A 23,528-nucleotide genomic window follows, 5' to 3' on the forward strand; every position below is an offset into this window, starting at 1 on the left:
AAGAAGCAAAAAAAAAGCACACACAGCAGCAACAACAACACCCTAATGGACGATGATAACGGCCAGGATCGGAAGCTTTAATGGATCAGCGATAAAGTGGCGGTAGGAAAAAGAAACGTTGCAACACATGCAGCAGCAAAGCAGCTTTACCTAACGTTCGCTAATTGTTCGTCTAAAATTGAATCAATTTTTTTAATTTAAATGGGGCTGCCGAAATGGCAAGTAGTTAAATAATACATACTTTTTCGGAACATTCAAAAGATAAAAAGCGCGAATCCAAGCTGCTGGTATTGTGCTTACGTTCATCAGGGCTTGGTAGAAAAAGATTAATGCATACTAGATTTGAACAACACCATTCCAACTTAAATCGCATCTTGGCACGCCTAGCAACAAGCAGCCCCTTGTTCTCCGTTCGCGGTTACTTTCAATAAACTGCTTAGCGTGAGCTGCTATAAAGAATTGTCTTTAAACCAAGCATGCTAGGCGGCATTTGAATAATGAATAAAATCTTCCAACATGACAAAACCTCTGGTCCGCAAGTATTGAGGAAGCATTTTCTGATTTACAAACTTTACCGTAAGCCGTGCCTTAGCGTCTTTGTGTCGCTTTTTGCGCTACCCATCGTTCATTTTCTTTCTTCGTTGGCTTGAAAACGATAGAAAGCTAGGTGCTGTAACAATACACACACACAGCCCAAGCAGATGCATTCGATCATAGCATCCTTCGATGGGCAAAAGTGTATAATACCGGAAGTACAAAAAAGAGTGGCCAGACTGTTAGCTTCTTCAAGAGTGGTAGTTTGAAGTTATCGTCCCTCATCGTACAGTGGCAGGTGGTAGAGTTGTGGGCGATGGATGTTAAGGACAGGAAGAAACGTAACGAAAAGAAATGATGGGTCAAAGTTATACCAATACGATGCATAGGATTTTGTGCTAACCGATACGGAACAAATCAGAATGAATGTACTTTTAAAGCCAATTTCAGGCACTGACAAAGACAGACCTGTGAAGCGATGTGTGCTAAGGGAAATAATATACCACTGATGCGCTTTGATCTTGCTTATCTAGCCTATTGGTGGTAGATTAAAAGCCTGATCAATTGATTTCAATTTAAAGTTCGAGCCGTTTGACTATAATTTGTTGGTAGAAGATGCGGCTTACTATCTTACTGTGTCTTTGTGTTGAATTATTTACATAGATGCTCAAGTTGTGCAAATGTCATAGAATAGATACCAGTAACCGTCTCTGTGGCAATTCCTACTATTCCTGTCATTTCAATTTCAATACAGAAAACAATAAGATGATTGTTGGACGAAGTCATGCCTCAAATACGTATGGGGCCCCAATAAGGTAGGGGGTGCCCGTTGCCAGCAAAGATTATTAGTTTTAAGTTGAGATTTTCATTTTACAGCTTTTGATTTATAGCCTTCTTTGGTCCTTAAGATATGCCCTAATGACTCTCGATTTGGTTTGCTCCAGTAGGATCACGTCGAGTTTTAGTTAGTTAAGTTACCCTGGAAGCTCCATAAACCAAACTTTTCGTACGATTTATGCATACAGTAATTACCGATCAAATGTATAACCCGAATGTTAAAGACTCAATTTTTATTACCATTTTAAAGACTGCAAGTGCACTATAACTTAAAAGTCTTTCGCCAAACACACACAAAACACGGTAATCCATCTCCCACCGAGCTTCTTTACGCTTCGTTCGCTCACATAAAGCAACACGAAATGATTGTTTTTAACGAGTTTTTAACGTGCGTCTTAAAATCACGCATCGCTTCAACATCTTCAAGGCATATATAGAAGACAAACCCAAACCAGCGCCGGCTGACAGCGAGAGGAAGAGCTAGCGATGGGTCATCACACCGTCAATACGAATGCAACTAGGTCAGTGTGGCCGATCGGCATCAACCGCATTCTCGTCAAATCAAACGTCCCCTTCGCTTTTAAATCAAACCGCTACGCGATGCATTCAAGCTTGTGATCCAAAATGCCACTGAAAAGTTGGGAAGTTTGCTCCGACTCTGTCGGTCGCCATCTTCGCAATGATTCGGGCTGAATTTGCGACCAAAATGCTCCGCGGTGTGACTTATGATGATTTTCCAGCCCGATTGGCATTCTACCTTTCCTTGTTTCGTCTCTCATATGATTGAATAAATTCGCGATCTCAACTGAAAGGTTCGTCGAGAGGGCGCAGCCAGCAGTCTTTCACACAAATTTTGCCAATGAATAGTTTCGTCAATCTAGGAGGATCGTGTACTGCCAGAGAATGATCGTAGACGCGCGGGGACAAGAGAGTTCCGTGGCATGTATTTTCCATCCCTAGCCATATCTCTCGCCGCTTTAGACAGGCATGCGATAGCAAACTTGGTTCTGCAGTTCATTTTACCAACCCTCTTGCTTCTGCTTGCGCGCACTATCCCGGGTGGTCGCATTTAAAACTGCACCGGGAGATGCCACAGCGGGAAAAGGGGAGGAGAATAGAAACGAGCTGTCTCATTTCTTTCTTTCTTTCTTTCTACAACGCACGTTCCGATGTGGATGGTTTTTCTACTTTTTTTTTCGATCACCAAACAACGAACGTGAGGAAGGGAAAACTTTTCCATTGGTCTGCGACGCCAAAGCAATGCGCGAACACAGACTCTGGTGTCCGAGGGAAGAACTGGGTGCTCTGCGTGCAACGGAAATAGTTTCGTTTCGCAGAGTGTGAGTTCCGTGGTTCAGTCGGATTTGGCCGACCGGCCGGCGGACAGGATGATATGGTGACCCCAACCCTTAAGAAACAAAGCGGGACAGCCGACCGAAGTGGGGAGCGGACCAGCAACAGTCCAACGAAACCAGAACACCATCGTCGCACGCTGGACTTCGCAAAAGCGGTCTCTCCCCTCTCAGACCGGTTCAGATTTCAAGTTATGTCTTCTACTTTCGAACTTCTAGCGTTGCATTCGGTTGGGCGTTGCGCCCCATCTAGCCTTGCGTTTGGCAGCGTGTGTGCATTTGATTTTTGCACTGTGATGCTGCCTGGTCGCTTTGTGCGTTCGTTTTGGCTTTGGCTTTTGCGGGTTTTGTTTTGAAGCTTCCTAAAGAATGAGGAACGAGGGGGGGATTTCTTCGGCAGCATCTCCCCATCGGAAAGTGTCGCCCAACTCGTTCCTGTGTCTTTCGTTGTTTCGCTCCTTTTCTTTCTCTTTTCTCCATTTCACCCCATTTTTGCACTGTTTCGTAAGTTTTATTTTTACTTTTTGTTACAGCTACACACCTTTTTTCCCCATTTCTTTGCACCCTCTTTTGTTTTTATCTTTGCGTCTGCGTAATACAATTTTTTCGTTACTTCTTTTCGCAGCTTCACTCGCTTTATCGGGCGGCCGTTTTTATTTCCTTACTTTTTCTGATTTCTTTATGTTGCTTTTGCCTGTTCTGGAGCATTTTACGTCGTCGTCATCGTCCTCTTGTACCGCTGGAGAGTTTATTTCCGCTTCGATTCTTTTATTGCGAGCGAGATGACTTTTAAATGAAACCAGGTTCGGGATGCGCTCCACCTCACGTGGAGGAGTTACGTTTTGCTGTCCTCTCCCATTCGGTTCTGTTCCATTCCCTCACCCTCTTTAGAGATTCGCGACCTTACCTTATCCTGTTCCTTCCATCTCCATCTGTCTCTGCTTTATGCTCAGTTCAGTTTTCAGCTCGTATTGCCTTTTTTCTCATATATTTGTTACCTTCATTTCTGCATTCTTTGCTCTCCCTTTTGCACAGTATTACTGTAAACTTTGATTGCTGTTTTTTTTTCTTCTTTTTTGTTGGCGGTCTGTACATTTTCTTAATTTTTGTGTGTCGCTGCACCCCTGCCCTGTTACCTTTTACGTGAGCGTTTTCTTTTATTTCGTTTCAACTTGCTGTCTCTCAGTCTGTTCCTGTTTTAATGCCGTTTTTCATCATCAAAATACCCTTTTTCGGCAATGCGTACGCCCGTGCTTGTGTGCGTTCTGTGTGTGTTAGCGCCCGGCCGAAGAAATTGAGGTATCTTCATCGAACAGCACACTCCAAATTACTTCTTCACGCAGTCACCGAGGAACGGATTGGGAAGTGTTGCGTTTTTGTTGTTGTGCCCTTTATTACGGCAGCTCCTTGAGCCGCTTGCCACCTTGACCACCAATGATGAACCGTACAGCAGTCAATCTCCCACGGCTATAAGGTGATGGCGATTGCTGTTGTTTCGATCACTCTTAATTTAGGTTTTTATTGCACATTTTATTTGCATCCCAAGCGCCATCGTTCCCGACTCGGCCTACCCGAAGTAGAAATGGAAGTTTCGGAAGAGTATGGGTTACGAAAGGTAGCATCAAACAAAAGCACACTTTAGGAATCTCAATTTCGGACGACGCGAAGGAATCGAAAAGGACATGTTCTAGGAAAATGTTCAGTTTAATTTCTCGTGCCACCACCATGATTGTTTGCCAATACGCCCCATACATACATACACACACCAAGAGCCCACAAACGGGTTAAAACGAGGTCACTGTTGCGAAAAAGAGAATGTCCCCTCCGCTCAATGCAACGGTGTGACTCTGGGTCGGCGGGTTTTGGTTTTGTCATTTTCAAGTTTTGATGCTCCTTTTTTGCGATTCTTTTTCTCGTCCCAAGCATTCTGATAGCAGATGGGTCCTGTAAGTGTTTTTTGGTTTCTTTCTCTCGCCGGAATGCATTTCGTGTGTGCTGGATGCGGAATGTCCACCCAATTGCACGCGGGTCACTAACTCTCATTCCTCGGGTTCGTAGTGGCGTAGTTTTACCCGCTAGTTTATCAGCAAACGTGCACATATAACACACACACACACACGCATCGAGAATCAATCCACTATCGCATAGAATTCCTATCATTCCTCCCTTTCCGATTGGAGGTTTTCTCATTTACACGGAACGCTAGGTCGTCGGTCCAGGATTTCAGCCGTTGTCAGCAACGCTATGCGAGGTACTTGTTTTTGCTTTCTTTTTGCGACAAAATTGACTTACGGTTGTGTGAGATTACCACAAAAAATGGATAAAGCACACGAAAGTGCACATCCGTTTTTTTTTTTCGTAAAACAAGGACAGAAAGCTCAAGCATAGTGAAAGCGCGGTTCAGCAGCGCACGCTAATGAAGCACCTCAAACACTCTTTTTGGAGAATCGGGAGTCGGAAATACCTTTTTCCTACTAGTAATTGGAAGCGACATCGGGTGCAGCATATTTCGTGCGCGATAGTATGATTTCCGGCGACCCTGGTCAATAGCGCCAGTGTATTTCGGAGTCGAAAATTCATATCAAGCATAAAATGAAGCCAACAGCAAACACATAGACGAGAGAGAAAACAGGAATGAAAAAAAAAACAATATACGCAGCGCCAGCGATCGTGCTCGTAATTGAAACATCACGGTACATCCTCGCCGTCAGGGATAGGAAATAAGCCAAATAGTACGAAAAGAATGCACTCGCTCATGAACTACGCGCGCTGCACAGCATATTGCAGTGCATCGGTAATGGATAGTTCGCGGAAGCTAACTAAACATAGAACACAGCGACTGGCTGTCTGCGTTTGCATGATGGTTTTGTCTGCCTTGTTGTGCAGTTTTTTGTTTAGTTCCTTTCGTCAGTTTTCACCACACAAAACTAAGCGAGAAATCAAAATTGACCACAATACAGGCTACAGGGAGGCTGGTTTTTAGGGGCTCGCTTCCATCTAAATGGATAGTGGATTTTTTACACTAAATATAAGTTGCATGAAAGTTACACGCAAATATAGGATAGGATTGGCCTATTTGATATGATAAAAAACACGTTTCGAATCACTCTTTCAAATGTTTAAAACAAAGTAGAAGTATTTATTTCTAGCTTTGTAATGGTCAATATTAGCCGGTCTCGTGGTACAGTCGTCAACTCGTACGACTTAACAGCATGCCCTTCAAGGGTTCAAACCCGAAAAAGACCGTGCCGCCAAACGTAGATCTTAACTATCCTGCTATGGGGGTATTCCATAAGTCACTGAAAGCCAACCCAACAAGTGGTACAGGCAGGCCTTGACCAACAACGCTTGTTGAGCCAAAAGAAGAAGAATATATACCAATATATTGGTATTGGTATTGGTATATAAAAATGGTATTAAACGAATTTACACAAAAGGTCTCACATGTATCGAAGATATTCTCGGAACAAGGCAACAAGCATTTCCTTTTTATTATCGATGAGAGTAACTAATACGCTATGAATGGTAAAGTTAGGATGGTCATGTGTCTTGCAAGATTTGCTTTTACTTCAACTAATAGCTAAAACATAAGTTGTCTTGCCACTTCCATCCAGTTTTTGTCAGCCACGTTTGGCACGCAAATTCTGCATCTGCTGTTCTTTGCTATCTAGATGGCGGCTCTTGACCGTTCACATATTTCATGGAACGTTCAGATAATTTTACTCTTGCATTATCTGTGTTTATTCACGAGGAACTCTGGCAACTCTGGCGAACATTTGGCTATAATTAGGTTCTTTTGCTAGCAAAGTTAGCTGGTGACAAGTTGGTGACTATAAGAAAAATAAATAGTTGGCAATAGTATTACGAAAATAATAAACTATAAAACAAAACAAAAAATCACCTTTTGATAAAAAAATTCATTATTAAATGTACTATTTTTACATTTTCTAATTTAAATTTATTTTAATTTATATTTAACACAAATATACATTTTAAGGATGAACTATATAAAACATGAAGCTATTTATCAGTATGTGAAAGCCATTTTAGGCGCTCGGTACTGGTGTATGATAACATTTTGTTTTACTTAAGCAAGACAACGCTCAGAAAAAATATGTTTACCTTTCATAATACTAATTTAATGGTATAAATATAAAACTAAAATAAAACTAGTGAAAATCAATCATGATGTTTCGCACTTTGACTCACAATCTAACTCATTTTGCAACGGTGTCACCAAATGGATCCGCAGGGATGGGATAAACTATTTATAAAATTACAATCAAAGAAAAGTACACAGTGTTCCTATGTGATCCTATATCTAAAATAAATAAATTTATTATTTAATTGTTAGTTGCTACGTTTCAAACTAGAGGCCTAAGTTAATGATAATATATGGTATGGTATACAACTTATTAGAAAAACCATTTCTATGTCTTTCAATGGCCTTAAACATAATAGTATCGTTTAATTTAATAAACTTTAAGACCATCCCGGTAAACTATCATTTTAAACCGAATTCAATTCCATACCTTCAGTTTTTAATCCACCACTAAAATAAAATGAGTCACTGCTGGAATTAAATCAAAACAACCTGGACCCACCTGGGGAAAAGTGTCAAACATGACAGCAAAATGAGTACAGGTGTTGCGGCGCCTCTGTTTCCAGCCGGCATGTTTCCTCAACGTTCGTGACTCTAATTGATTTAACTTTCCATTTCGTTGCTCTGCTACGTTTGTGTATTGTTTCCGCTATTTTTTCCGTTCAAAATTAACAAACACGTGACGCCGAACGAAACACAGCGCCGACAGGCTGGCCTCTAACAATCGTGCACCTAAGCTGTTAGAAAATCCATCCTCCATACTTTTTGGCCAATCAAAAACAATCAGCTAGATAGCAGATATTTTCGCAACACGAAGCAAAGCCCGTGCCTTGCACTCCGAACAAAAGGGCTGCAAGAGATTATATTGTTGGTGGTACCGGTGTCTTTTTGTTTTAGGAATGAAAGTGTAAGAAACGGGATCTACCGGTTGATCGATCCGGCTTAGCGTCGTTGCACGTGAAGGTGGAAATAGACCCATCAACCGTGAGGGACAGGACGTGGCCATTGTTTAAAGAAGATCCAAACTGCCAACCTGCCCCCCAGGCGAAAGCGTAACTGGTAGTGGAGTGGCTGTGGGCACAAGAAAGCATTCAAAATAGCAAATCAACGAAAAATTAAACCAAACTTGATTGCGAAAAAAGCAACAAAGCACATTCCACGAGCCTCGCCCACACTTATACACACGGGACGCAGGCTCTGTTTCTAACCCTGTACTACGGTAGACTACGATTGCCACTCACTCTGGTAAAAGGTAGGCCCTAAAGGGTAATGCTAGCGAAACGTGCGTGCTGCACGCACGTTCGAACACAAGACGTCGTACGTACGGCACCGTCACACACGCACACGCGGGTCCATTTTCCCCACAGAGACAGAAGACGGTCTCTGAATCCTTTTCGGTGCAAAGAGGAAATTTCCGCATCGTTCACCCTTCTTCAATCGTACGATGGCTGTGGAATGTGTGTGTGTGTGCGTGGGTTGCGTGCTCGCTGGTACAAGGGAGAACATGAAGATGGAGCGGAAAAGAAGTTGTTGATTCGCTGATTTGCCTCCCCACCGTTCCAGGGGGTTGATTTGCCTGCAGGATGAAGCGCGCGAAATATTTACGACAAATAAAGCAAAAAAAGGACCAAAAGGCGAAGGTAAGCACGAATAGCACCTCCCCATTGTACCACCTCACTCCCATCACAGATTCCAAACCTCCACACCACCGCTAATCGGAGACGATTTTTGTTCCCTTTTTTGTGTTTGACTGTCGACTCTATCGTCATAGCACAGTCGTCTTCACGTTCAACATTCAGTCAGAAAGGCCCGCTTAAAGAGCTATCCTTCTTCGTCCTATAGCGTGTATGTATGTAAGTATGGATGGAAACAATGGCACGACAACAAGCAGTTGGAAAATTGCGGAAAGAAATGAACACATGATGGTTAAAGCGACATCCTAGCGGAGGCTCTCGGGATTTCCACACGGCACACAACACACAGTCATAGCGAATCGTCGCGCGGTTTGGTCGAAAAAGAAGAAGAGAATCAGATCCTTTTTTTTCCTCATCCGAGCGGTTGTTGACGCTCACTCGCAATCTCATCCCCGGGTGCGTCTACCCGTACACCGATTTCAATTTCACTTTAATATCCCCCGTGGGAATTGGAACTTTACTGCTACTACCACAACCCGTACGCGTTCACCAGCTTTTCAGGCGGCAGAGGGAAGCATGGATCAGCAATCCGCGTGGTCGCATGCTGTATGACGGTTTCTGTGGCAGTGTACGATTGGAAAATGAAGTTCCTGTCGGTGTGCGGCCTGAACAAGTGCAGACCGAACACAAGGCCGGATTAAATTCGATTTCTTCCGTGAAATTCACTTCAAGGGTGGCTCGACCGACCGTCGATGTAGCAGCCGCAGCGGCAGGTCTGGTTATATTCCACTGTCATCATCGTGGTTATTACCATCGTTCGAACAACGTCCTTCATATTACCGGTGCGTGCACAGTGTGGGTCAAATTGTTAGCAATTGTGCCATTTTTTTTTTCAACAATACCAAATTAACAATTTTGTAATGTTTGAGTGAATAGGCTATTTTTACCACTAGAACTACCGGCCCAGTCATTTTGACTGTTAACGCTTAACGCCTGCATTGATTTGCTGTAGTGAGACTCGGGCAGAGTATTTGTTCTCCGTTTCGATTCATTCGTCGCGAGGGGGGACTGGAAAAGAAGATAAATAAATAATAAAAAAAACATAATAATGACATATGTTTCACTTAATCTTTCGGTTGAAGCAGTAGTTTACAGAACGGATCTGAGTTATTTTCTTTTGCTAACTTTTGCAAAACTGTTTGTTAAAACAATTACTAACAATTTTGTCATGAACGCTTAAAACCCAAAATAGTTGTAGTGTAATAATGGAAACCTTATAACTTACAATATTAAAATACAAAATTAAAAAAGGGCTATTACACCAACATAATCGAACTTTTTCATTTCATAGGGCAACATAAGAATTGGTCGAATGATACATTCATACGGTAATATAAATTAAAAGTTGTTGGAGAACATTTATTAAAAAATATTTTTAGCCCATTAGATAATTAATTTGTTCAACCACCAAAACAAAATTTAGTTCACTGAGGTTTAAATTTAAATAAATACGCCAATAGTACTCGTCTGACCTACGAATGTAGCAGCATGAGAAAATGAAACTAAAAAAATTACATCCCAAAAAGTAATCATGTATTGTATGCTTAAGTTCACAGTGGAGATTTAATTCTAACAGATATTTTATAATTTAAAATTGTCGGCTCCAGTAACGTTTTACCACCTCCTCCAAAATTAATTTATTAATCACTTTTACACATAGCTGCAACTCGAGGCAAACTATGTTTTCTTGTGTAGGTCAAAGGTGAACTATGTCCCATCTAACAGCGATTCACTTTTGTTTGTAAATATTTAATGGTCTTCTAATGTTTGAAGTCAATAAATCCTCAAATCGCCTTGTTTGCACATCAAGACATTTAATATAACTACAAGGCTGGTGCACGATCTATGCTGTCAGCCAAAACTATATCCTACAGTGTTCAAAAGAAATTCATTATTCCCTCTCATACTTCTGTGGTGCGAGCAGTTACAGAATAACCAATCCACCAAACGGAGGTGATTTTCCATAGACAGTACAGGATACATACAGGGAAAAAGATTGCAATGTAGTACCTACAAAATCAGTCCGACAAAACATGGCCACACAAGTAATACGAGTAACGTCTACCTTGTAAAAAAGCCCAGACAAAGCCCCTGGAAAAATGATGATCTTCCGTTTATCCTTTAGCACCAGACCAGCTGACGGACGGATGGACGCAACCAACAAGAGTAGGGACCTTCAAATACGTATTAAATCCCAACTTTCCCCACTTTATCCCGTTCGCTGGGCAAAGGGTTTAAGCTAGTAGGGAAAAGATTCACCCACGAGAAAGATGGCGTGTAGATTATTTTTTGCTATTTTTTGTTTCTACTATGCTTGTTCTCTATCATATTTGAAGCCTTAGGATTAGCACTCTCGTTGCCGGGAAAGCGTGTGAAAAACTAAATCCCAGCTATCCGCCTCCTTGGTCATCCTACGGGAGCGATCTGACGGCGAGGGCAGGGGGTGGGGGGGGCGATGGGCGAAGAGGAGAGCCGTTCTACGTTGATTATGTTTCCCGTGCAAAGATGTGAAATTCTGTGCTCATTCAATTTCCTAGTCACCGCATACACCGACGTCGTCTGTCGGGCTGTATTAATCGATGGATCAAGTGTGAATTTTCCCCGGTGTTGTGTACCTAGCCAGTGAGAAACATAATAGGAAGATTGGGATGGAGAAGGGCAACACATTTTCTTGCTCCACAAACCTTCGCCCCTGGATAATTTTACCATGGGGCGAATAGAACACAAAGTGCAGAAGGGAAAAAAAGAATTTAGCACACATTCTAAGCGAGGTGAAAAGATGAATTTTTCCCCACGGACCAACCACGTGCAGGTTTAAGAGAACGAGCGAGTCCGGTCGTGTGCGAGTATTTATGACCAGTGCATGATTAAGCTACATTGATTCTCTCTCCCACTCGCTCGCTCGCACCCCAAACTGTCAGGCAAGCCTTCAACAAGGAATCGTGTCGAAGATTCGTTCATTTTCCACATCCTGCCCACATGCCCACATTACTGGACTCGACCCCATCCTTTGCTCCTTTTGCTGACACACGCTCCACAAATCAGTTAACACTGTTAGCCCACCGGTCATCGTCGTCGTCCTGCGTACACACCCGATCACGGCACCCTTCCCTCGTCCCTCCTCCGCTTCAACTCCATAGAACACACGATTCTCCATCGCTCTATTCCTTTGTCAATGTCCACGGGGCTCTCACACAGGGATTAGCAGCAGCAGCAGCACCAGGCCCGTCCACGCTCGGCACCGTGGAAATGCTGTGTTGCTGCCCTCTGCGGTTCTAGTGTTACGCTCGCTGCACGCCTGTACGGTACGGTGTCCATCACCGGTGTTGTTCTGTTACGACACAACGATGACGAGCGATGCGGTGAGATAGTACGTGGAATTATTAGGACGATAATAACGAGAAAAGCAATTAAAAGTGGAGACCAACTCCGGCGGATGGGTAGCGACGACAGGTGAGCGCAAAACATGCGGCAAGTTCGCACAGGAAGCATGTCGTTCCGTCGTTACCTCTTCATGGTGCGGTGTATGGTTTGCAGCTTCGCTTCCTTAATCTTATTTTACGCGGACTCGACGTGAAATAAAAGCGATCGTGCAATAATGTGTGAAACAGGTTCAAGGACTGGCGCAAGCAGCTTTAAGGGATCGTCCCTACCAATAGATGCTTAAGTGATGACTGACTCAATAGGTCCAGTTGTGGTGAATATTGATTGAACAATTAAACATTGCCGTGCACATTAGCATAATACAAATCCATCATGTCGTAGAAAACGATAGTTAAAAATAAAAGCAAGCATTTTCTATTTCTTAAATTAAACGCAACAAGTGCTACTAATAATGACTTTTTTATAACTTCAGCGAGGGAATGGCCCTGTGGTCTATTGGACTAACTATCTGGTTGCATGTGGTAATAAGTTGAGGAATTCTGCAAATGCCAGCCTAATTATTTAGGTCGATATGCCAAAGAAGAAGAAAATACGGCATGGAGTGAAACTTGAATAATATTCCTGTACAAGAGACAAGACTGATTTGGTATAAGATGTACGAAGTATCGAACATTCATGTTCGAGCGACCTAAACTAAATTATGTTTTAAAAATTGTACAAGTTATCTTCGAAAAAATCCTACGGATTTTTAATCTATCAAACAGTTTCGTTTCAATTTATTAAACATTGTCTCAAGAAACAAACAAACCATTTTTTTAAATGAATGGATGTGGAAAGATTCGATTACAGACGTTAAAATACAGAGAAATAAAATTAAGTGGAGTCGAAAATACTAACTCTTTATCATATTGGAAATGTTAAATAGCATTCAATCCCTGAAAATAGTCTAAACAAGTTTCTGCCCAATATAAATAAAGGAGTTTAACAATACTAAATAACAGTAAAATAATTAAATTGAAAAAAACCGCCTGTAAATAACAGAAAAAGATATGAGTTTCACTAAAACAGTTTCACCGATGCAATCTTATTGTAATGTTTGTATGAAATATTAATGAAAGTAATTAGCCTTATGATTCAGTTTAGTTAATTATTTCAATAGGACCAACTCCGTGTTTAATTTTTTGTGGCCCTTAAGTTCTTGTTTTGTCCAGATTTCACTGTAGCAAATAATTTAAAACATTATGAAGTTCCTTCAGAGAAGTCCAAATGAAACAATAATTACACACGCACTTGGAGCATCAATGTACTCATTTTACGGAGCAAACCACAGCCATATACTCTGCTCAAGTGAACCATTTACAACACACGTGCCACAATATACAACAACGGTTTAGGGCTCATCAACCTTTCCATTCGTTTCCTTCCACACGCAGCCAAAAAAATACATTCAGACACCAAACGATGATGCACACGATGATCAGCAAATAAAAACAGTAATGTCGTCATTACAATCACTGCCAACGAGCGCTCAGTTGCGTCTCGGCCCACAGTGCGGTAGGCAGAAGGAGGCGAATTATAACATAAATATCAACAACCGGGAAGATAAAATTTAAACAGCGCTTAAATTTCATTTCATTTGCATGCCACCTCAACCACATCCTCCGTACACATTACACCCGCCCTAAGTCGAGCGTGCGAAACAAACGTATTTTACGCTGCGGACTTCGCGCAGGATAAGGGCGGTGAAATGAACGTTCAATCATAAAGAGGCAAAACAATGGCACGCGGTAACGGTTAAACTGTGTGACTAAAGTGGTTGTAATTGTCTGTTGGTGTTGTATTCTAGCCTTGTTTTTATTTTCCGCCCTCTTCTACACTATGCCTCTTTTTATCTACTTGCAAGCCTTCACAGCTGTAAGCCTCCGATTTATCGTCCTGCCTTTTAATTCTTTCTTGCCGCATTTCTTCCGCTTCTGTGCGTGTATGTGTGGTTTTTTTTCTCGAGCTTATACACTTGTAATCCTCACAGAAATACTGAGCGTTTTTCATCTAGTAAGGACAATAGGAAGATGGAAGCCTGGCTTCGGAAGAATATGGTACAGCAGACCGATGGAATACAGCACTTCCCGTGCTAAGAACATTGCACTCCTGCCTTCCTTCGTCTCACACTCAACATACTCAACAAAGCGGTGAGACACCAACACCACGTGTTAATGGTTTGAGAAAGTTACTTCGCTGAAGCGCTGTGCAGAGTGCTCGAGGCGTACGCGTAAAACCCGTGGCAATAATGTCCTGTGGCAAAGTGCGAAGACGTAGTCATATACGTCTGCACTTCTTATCGTCACCAACGACGAGATAGGCGAAAACAGTAAGTGCGCCCGTGTGTGTGTGTGTGTGTGTGTGTGTATCGGTCGATTCGCTATACTTGGGACAAATGCAAAACCTTGAAGAGCATTCTCTAGGGCAAACGGAGATGGGGAATTTTTCATACTTTTTTTCTTTTGTGTAGTGTGCAGTTGATGTGATGAAGGATTTGAAGGAAGTCCCTTGATATTTTTCCATCCACTTGCATCCACTTGCGATGACGTTCAAACTGTAGCTCGTTGGCAGGGTTGTTTGCTACAGAAAATAGATCTTAATATTTCATCCGTTCATAAGTCGTATTATCTTAATATAAGTCGTATTTACAATAACTTTTACTTTTTGTTAAACAAGAATATCGCTGCGATAGGACAAAATTAGACTATTTTTTATTTGAATAAGATTCAGATTACAAGCGGCACCCAACAAACCTATGAAATGTATTCCAAATACTAGAGTTGTGGATTCACCAAATTGAAATCAGGATTGTCTTCGATGTTCCATACGAATTGGGATGAGGTTATATCTATTACGAAGCATATAGTGATTCTTTTTTTTTTGCCAAGTTCGTTGTGAGGCACGCTCGGAGATTTTGGAAACGTTTAACATTAGAATGATTATATTACAGAACTGATGCTGTAACTTCGTTGACCATAACGCCTGGTAATATTTATGTATTTTTTATGTCAGATCCTTACGGTTCATCTTATAAGCATTTTAAACTCATTAGCATGAAATGTGTATTAAAATGCAGTTAATTTCAGCAATTATACATCACTCGGCAGAAAAAAAATCGTGAATAACGTAAATAAACATACCTTGAACTACAACTATTTTAAAAACTGTCACACAACTAGATCGCTTGAAATATATTTGACCATTTCATCTACGTTATACAGAATTTCACGTTACACTATTTGTCCGTACGTGTTAGACGTCTATCATTTTTTTATCTTTTAAAATTCTTCTAAGTATTACCACCACACTTAACATATCCGGAAACCCCTTCACTGTCACGCTCATATCGCTCATGACATCTTTACAGCCAGTCTCACTACAGGCATCTTTCTTACTGCAAAACAGCTCGTGTGACTGCGAATAATAAAAACTGCATTTCCCGCTCGCATATCCACCATTTCCGCCTTTAACTGGTACACGATGCGGGAAAATTGTTTTCCCTGCGTTGCTTGGTTTTCTTTTGGTGTTTTTGTTGGTTCTTCATATCACCTCATCCCCATTACACATTGCGCACATAAGCAAATGTGTGATCACTATCGCTCAAAACGTGCCTACCCATTATGGGTCCAAAACTGCACGCTATCACACTCAGAGCACTGCACTTATGCGTTTATAATTTAAAAAAAAAAGAAGAAGGACGTAGGAATCAGTATGGAAGTTCGTTTTTTTATTTTTTTTTAATCTTCACGGTTCGTACGGTGGTCCTTGCGTTCCACTTGAATGCTATACACACGCCAACGAAGAGAATGGATTCTTTCTGCAACAAAAGAATTTGTTTCCTTTTTCTTGTCGCTCATTGATGGATAAGGAAATGCATAACAAAGGATTGAAAATTATGGTGGTTAAACATCGAGAGGATCTTTGCAAATCTACCAAGGCACTTCATATGGTAGATATCATCGAAGAATATAAATTTTCGTTCAATTTCCGAACAACATCTTACGCACTTTTATTTTATTTCATGAAAAACATAGCCAGGTATAATCAATTTATTCAAAAGAAGAAACCACCTGACGAAATGTGTGCATAATGTTCTACTTGTAATCATCATTCCTAGACAATCCTACTTTTAATCATTCCCATTTGCGCTAATTGATTGTCCTTCTATGCTCCAATCGAGAGGCGGAACCACATTGTTGCAATTTTCTGCTAAATGCAATTCCATTTTCCAATGAGCAATTTATGCGTGACTGGTTGGTGAAAAGTGCCCCACTCAACAAAGAACAGCGCAAAACAATTCCATCGCCGTCTGTTAAAGAACACTTTGCCACCGTGGGGGCATAGAAAGCTTTCTCCAGTTTCCCTCGGCTTGCCTTTCATCATTTGTGTTTCAGCATTGCAATTAAAACACGAACGAACAAAATGATCGTTCCTGATGGAATGCATCAAATGCGCGATGAAATACAAAAACACAAAAAAGGGACAAGAATGCATTTCCATTTGATGCTCGACCTTCAAACGGCACACTCATCTAGCGCGGCGACGAAATTAAGCGAGAAAAAAATCTTTTATCTCATCTTGTTATGGTACAATTTGCCGCACTTCTTATTTGCACGGCTCTTGCGCCGAGAAGACAATGTTAGCTTAACACGGTACTAGCCATGGATGGCGATGGCGGAGAAGACTTATCCCGGGTGGGCCGGTGGTGGTGCTAGAGCGACACGCTCTTTCCGCAGGCAATATGAAAGACGATCCAAACAAGGCCGATTAGCGAAGAAAATTAAAGCGCGAAAGCAAAGTGGGAAAGCATCGTTTCCCAAGGACACAGGGGTGACACACAGCAAGCGGCAAGCTGACCTACTTATTTGCTGGTAGAAAAGTTCTCAGCAAGAGGACATTCTTCGGATGGTGGATAGGAATGATGCAGGGGTTTTGGGCATCGGATGATTTGAGGCACTAATTTTTTGTTTCTAAAGCATATATAAACGCTTTTGGTACTGTGTACAGGGTACATCACATGCATAGTTAATTAATAAAAGACTGTTCATTTGAACAAAAAAAGATTATTAAAGATATAATAATTATTAAGAAAAAGTTGCTCGAAGAGTTAAAGAATGTAATATCATATTTTCTACAATATAATTATGTTCTGTAAATGATCATATTACTTTTAAAATATGAAATGGAGGAACAACAATTTACAAATTCACATAAATTCTATTGGTATTTTATGATTGCTATTGAAATCGTAATGCAAAAGATTTACGTATTTTTAATATTTGTATTTTTATGACCACTAATTCAGATAGTTTCATGGTTTTACGTAAATAATAAAGTGATAGGAGTGATGAACTCCATTGCAAATATTAACAAATAATAACATACAAACATCACCAAACAATGTCTACGTGCGCTAAAAACCCCTGCTCAGACAAAAAAGGTAGAAAAAGAATACAAATTCATCTATCACCACGAATGCATTTGCCGTACCCGGTTGCTGCGCCCTTCGCCAACGGACGCCAGGATACGAATCAAGCAACCAGCACCAAGTGGCAAATTGAAAAGAAATCCGATTCCCCGTCTGCAGGGCTTGCCTTGGGCTATTCGTATATTCGCTTTTCTCACAGCAAGAGCGTTTTTTTACATCGAGATACGAAAGGACACATCAACTTTGTCTTCAGCGTAGCAATTCCTACATCCCGATACCTGAGGATGTATTGGAATAACCCAAGCCAGGCAACGTGAGAAACAATACAGCTTGAAGGATAATCATGAGAGAAAAAAGGAAATAATTACACTCGCTCTGCAAGAATTGATGCTGATACAATTCAAGTCATCACTCGTGATAAAACTTTGCAAAATGACAACAACAAAAAAACGAGGAAAATAGAAAATAAATAAAACGACAACACTAATGCCATCCTGTCCCTCCACCAACCCGATAGAAAAAAAAAACTCTTATTAGCGTGTTAATACCCGGGATGGAACCATAACAGGAAATGCAGTGAACGGGAAGAGAATACGAAACGGGTCTTAATTTCATTCGTTCCGTTAGGGAGGAGAACTTTTAAAGTTTGCCAACTGCATGCAACTATCCATCCTTCCCGCCGCAAGCGACGCAATTCCGTCGCCCGTGAATCACGAGTCCCGAATCCGGCCAATTCCGGGATTGGCGAGGAGTTTGCCAAAGTTTAAGCCGCTCTTGGCACACAAAGATTCATTCAGGGTTTAAGGTTAACTCTTGCCAAGCTTCTTCCTCCCTTTGCATCACCACCACACGGCTACCAGTGGCTGCCTGCCGAAGCGCACCGGAATGAAGCGTTCGTGCGTAATTAAGTTTAAAATTTAAGTTGCAATTATTAAAATACCGTGCTACCGGTCGTACAAAGATCTGGTTGGGAAAGAGGTCAAGAGCGGCAGGAATCTGTCTGATGAAAATCGCTTCAGCAAATAAGTAGATAAAGTGAACTTGTATCCCTTCTGTTTCGTCATCCCCGCTTAGGGGATGCAACAACGACGGTGTAACTTTGATACACGTTTTACAAAATGCATAGGGTTAATGCTTAGATCACTTCACTTCGTTCTATGATCTTGTTGAGTGGAGCCAACTGGAAGCGGAAATGCTGGCTGGATATACAAAGCATGCACCAACCAATGTTGCAACCACCGGGAGCTTACAAAATTTGTTTGCGACCGGTTTCGGAATTCGATTTCTGGAACTGTTTGCAAAGCTTTGCGACTTTTCCCAATACTGACTACAGTTAGTGACGAGTATTAGGGAATAAGATTTGTTTTCGATTTATTACATGTTTAAAGAAAATTCATTATATTTAGAACATTTTTTTTTGTAAATTTGTATTACAAGTATTCAGCATCACTAATCATTGTCTGAAGTTGAATAGAGCATTCGTGGGACTGCGGAACTGCCAACTGGTCCCTAGCATCGACACTACCCTTTTATCTGATAGCGATCGGCAGCAAAGAAGACTGTTTGATTATAAGATTAGATTTAATGCCTAATTTAAGAGGCGATTGCGGCCGATTAGGCTCAATGTATAAAAAATAAATTAAAAGACATATGGATATGCCCTGATCATTTTCTATTATGCACTGTAAGCCTTTTGATCAAAACTAATACGAAAATCGGTTATATCGAAATGATCGTATCCCAAGAGGTGGTAAACATTTAATCTAGGAAGTGGATTGATACCGTACAGTTCGAACGCCGTTTAACTATTTTTAGCAACTGTACACATCGCCAACGGGGACCATGCACGGTAACCAACGAAAACGTGAAGCGCGCATGTTGCTATGCTCCTGGAACTATTCAAATTTCGCCATTAGTTCCGTGAACGGTGAGCCTCCATACTCTGTAGCACCATCGCAACCCTGAGCCAATTTATAGAACTGTGTGTTTCACACATACACATTTGTAGCATTTTTCTTTTTTTGGTTTCTCCCTTTTTGTCGCTTTTACGTGTTTCACAAAAATTCATCACCATTTTCGATGCGATTGCGAGAAATAAATCGTGGAAACGGTTTGGCACGGTTTGCTGCACGGTGAGGTAGAAAACAACAGCAAATCGATCCTCTTTCCATAGCCGTCGACGGGTGATGGAAAATGATGGTTGATTTTTGCAGCTCGTTCACCAGTTGCCAACACTCTCATGCTGGGCTCCTCACGCGACGGAACTTTTTTGTTTTTGTTTTTGTCTTTGTTTTACGGCATGCCAATTCATTTTCCCGCCCCGACACGCCACTTTACAATAAGCGGATCACTTCGAACCCATTGGCAGACAACGATGATGAAACGGAATTTCAAATACAGGACATCTAACGGCGATTGAAGCACACAACTTTTTGTAAATAAAAACTGCAACTGTGTGTGCCTTTTTTATTCACCGTTTTGTTCTTGCTCAGTTGCAAATCTATGATGTGGAAGTGAATAATTCCAACACTCTGACCCTGTAGTGGGCGGAAATAGGCATACAAGATCTCGCTTTGTTGTGCATCGGAAAATCCTGATGTGAACCAATGTCAAATAGGTTAATGCATGAAGTTTAATCTTCCGAGTTATAATATGGAGAATGGAAAATGTTTTGCAGGTAAAATTTCCCCACGCCTTTGATGACAAATTTGAATCTGCCTCAACAAATAACGCTTTTTCTTTTAATCTTTTTAATAGATACTTTTTTCCATTTTCACCTCAGTCGTATTGAAGACTCTGAACGTTAATATGGATCAAAGAACTTGTTTCTTAGGTTTGGTGTTCGAGTGATGGTATTGGAATCGGTATCGGTATGGTATTGGTACTTGGAATTTCGTTCTTTCATCTAGAATTCTTTGAACATTTTTCTTATAGCACCAATATCATAGTCTATCATTCTTATCTTTACACTATAATCCCGTTCTCTGTTCCCAATCACTCTGTATATGTTCCTAGACCCTTTTCCTATCATTTTAGTATTTATATTTACTATTTTTTCTTTTTTTCGATATCTTTCTTTAGATTTCCTGATTGTTCAAAATAAAAGCTACGATGAAACAGTTAAATGTTGTTTTAACTTCAAAATTGATAATACAATGCTACATGATATGCAGCACGATTCAAACAAAAAAAAATCATCCTCCCGTTTTGATTCCCATGCAAACGATGCCAATCAACCCACACTACAACCGATGACAAATGCCAGCAATTGACTCCGTGAAGGATAACGATTTTAGAAAGAAAGAAGAATCAAAGGTATAGAAAAAGCCAAACAAACAAACAAACAAACATATTTAAGCACGGCATGTGCGTGCGCAAAATTAATTGAACCGCTTTGGCAAACATCACTCAGCCAACCGTACAAACTAAAATGCGGATGAAAGTGTATAAACAAAAGCAAATAATCGTAATGATCATTTTCATACCTTCAGATAAGTTTCATGAAGAAAGAAAAATATTGATGGCAATCATGACTTAAGAGTACTTTTAAACGTACGGCCATTGCAGGCACTTTTGATATACATTTTGAAAAGCTCTTCTTTATTCTTCAACAAAATAAAATGAATACAAATATTTTTTGTTGTTGTTTGGTTGAACGTTATTGAACGTTATTGATGCACAGAGCATCAATTGATTATAATTTTAACAACATGTATGATATTTGTGTAATAGGAAATAACAACGTGGAAACGAAATGGAAAATAATACGATAAAAACATAATCCCAAAAGCATTATGTTAATCCGCTAGCGCCTAAGGAAGGTACCGTGACGTATGAAGAAAAGATTACAAGCGAAGGTGCCACAAGAATAAAAAATTCGTCACTAATCGCTACCACATCCGACCCACGCGTCGTGCGTCCCTTCCATCGCGTGGTGCAGAGCTAGTGTTTTCAACTCTTTTGACAGATCGCATCCCAAAAGCGAAGCATTAAGCCGAAGCCGAATACCAGACTGTACCGCTCCTTTTATTCCGGCTTCATAATTCGCCGACAAATGATCCGCAACAACCACGCCACAAATATTCAAAACTGCTCACCCATCCCCTTCCCCGAAAGTACGAAATGTGTGTGAGACACAACCACCCGCTTTGCATGCCAGTTCCATCCTGCCAGAAGAGTGATCATATCTGGTCGCATTTCGTTCACATCGATCGTACGGAGGGTCCCTTCAGTCAGCGGATAATCAAGGGCAAAGATGATCAAAGGGTGGCACGGCCGCAGATGCTTTGAGCTAAAGGGCTCGCAGGCAATCGTTCACTGGGTGAGAACGGGTGTGATCATGGCGAACGGTCGTGGGGAGTACGAGTGCGAGTTTGCCAGAGCAAAGTGAGGGAAGAATCCTCGCGCTTTGTGTAGAATGGAGCATAGTGAGAGTGAGAATGAGATTCGTTCTCTTTCCGTTCCGTCTTCCGTCGCTAAAGGAAAAGGGTTATTACGAGCTATACATTCGGGAAGGTGGTTGGAAAGAAAGTTGCTCCAGCAAGCTCGCCCTTCCTCTCGTCCAACACTTCATCTACACTCCCATAGACTGTAAGGGACACACCGAAGGTGCATACCACAAGAACGGGTTCTTACAATTCGTCACCGTGACCGTGATATGCTTTACAATTTGGTTCACGGTAAAAAACACCAACGATCCAACACACACATCCAACAACGCTGACTGGACAGGCAACTGGACCGATCGTACCGGTGCGATTTCCAGGAAAGCTTCCCCGGTTGGACATGCGTGCGCTAATGTGTGTGGAAAATGGTGCCCCCAACTACCGGCCCCCGGGCATGCCGACCCGAACGTGCGACGGCGAGAAGGATGGACTGGAATTACAGCACTGCCGGAGAAGTCCGTACCGTCCGGCCCGAGAACCGGTTACGACCGTGACGGATTGGCAGCGCACGAGAGTGTCCCTAGGTAAGGTCGTGGTCTGAATATTGCCAGTACCTTTGCTGAAGCAGAAAGCCTATGCAAAATGTTTCAAACGTATACCTCCTCCTATCCCGGATATGTTTTGGCAAGATGAAGGCTGCATTCATCATTAATTTGTACGGTTTGTCAAAACTAGATCTTTATTGTTTGTGGCGTCAGAATTCATTCGAAGAATTTATACCACACATCAAAATAATTGATGTATGCATTTTTTTTACATCAATGTTTGCCTCTAAGGCGTCTATTATGATCACTTGAAATCATGATAAATTTACAAGATATTTGAGCAGATTTATAACAACTGTAATTTTACAATACATAAACGGTACAAAAGCCGAGTAATTTTACTGTTATTGCGAATAATATAAATAAATTTCAAGACATTGTTCACACCTGAAACCACCTCTCAACTTTTTTTATTCAAGCAATACTTCCAAAATTGACATATTTTTTTATCATATCCATTAAATTATTAATTACTTAACATTAATTGAATATTTTGGCAACACACAGCTTGAGACATAAGGTTATATTTTGTAAAAAAAAAACGACTTACCTAGGGGCAGGTATGTAAAGATGGATAGGATAAGATAGGTAAAGACGGATACCTTAAGGAAAATGTTAAAAATCCAGGGAAATATAATTACAAAGACCACGAAAACGTATCTTAAACTCATATTTTATCAGAAAATGTGTTGAAAGTTTAAGTTTCTATTGCTCTTTATGATTTCTTTATGAAATAAAAACGTGTTTTTTCGTGTAGTTTTGAAATGTTCGGGTAAGACGGAAACCTGATATGGGAATGATGAACACCATGAAGGGTAAGAAAGACACCCTTAAAAAACGTTGAAAATTGAATAGATTTATAGTATTTTAACATATTTTTTACACGTCCTGGTACGTACATAAACCAATGCTTTGCCAAATGCAACGGCGTTTCATTCAGCCGTTCATTTAGGAATTGTAAGCACCACTTCTAACACCTCGAAGAATGCAGAATCTAAAGCATTATTGAAATATCAAACACTAACAGCTGACGTTACACCAGCTTACAGAACATCAGTCTAGATCTTCCCTTTAGGAAATTACTTCGCGGAAAGTCCACGACCAAAGCATGTTTTAGGGACTTGTTAATAGGTGAAGCCAATTTTCCATTAAATATTGAACTTTTTAA

At 41.0% G+C, this 23,528-nt stretch overlaps 1 protein-coding gene across 2 annotated transcripts in view; it reads right to left on the reverse strand.

Moving 5' to 3' along the window:
- The window catches only part of LOC121590781 (putative tRNA (cytidine(32)/guanosine(34)-2'-O)-methyltransferase), a 50,286-nt gene that overhangs the window by 18,824 nt on the left and 7,934 nt on the right, over window positions 1–23,528 (reverse strand). The window contains exon 4 of one of the 2 annotated variants that reach the window (XM_041910769.1): window positions 9,436–9,527. The exons of the other annotated variant lie outside the window; for it this stretch is intronic. The gene's annotated coding sequence lies outside the window, so the exon portion shown is untranslated. Of the gene's footprint in view, window positions 1–9,435; window positions 9,528–23,528 lie in introns of those variants that run through there. 2 annotated transcript variants of the gene reach the window in all.

The sequence above is a fragment of the Anopheles merus genome, chromosome 2R (genome assembly GCF_017562075.2).
Source record: "Anopheles merus strain MAF chromosome 2R, AmerM5.1, whole genome shotgun sequence".
Taxonomy (NCBI): Eukaryota; Metazoa; Arthropoda; class Insecta; order Diptera; family Culicidae; genus Anopheles; species Anopheles merus.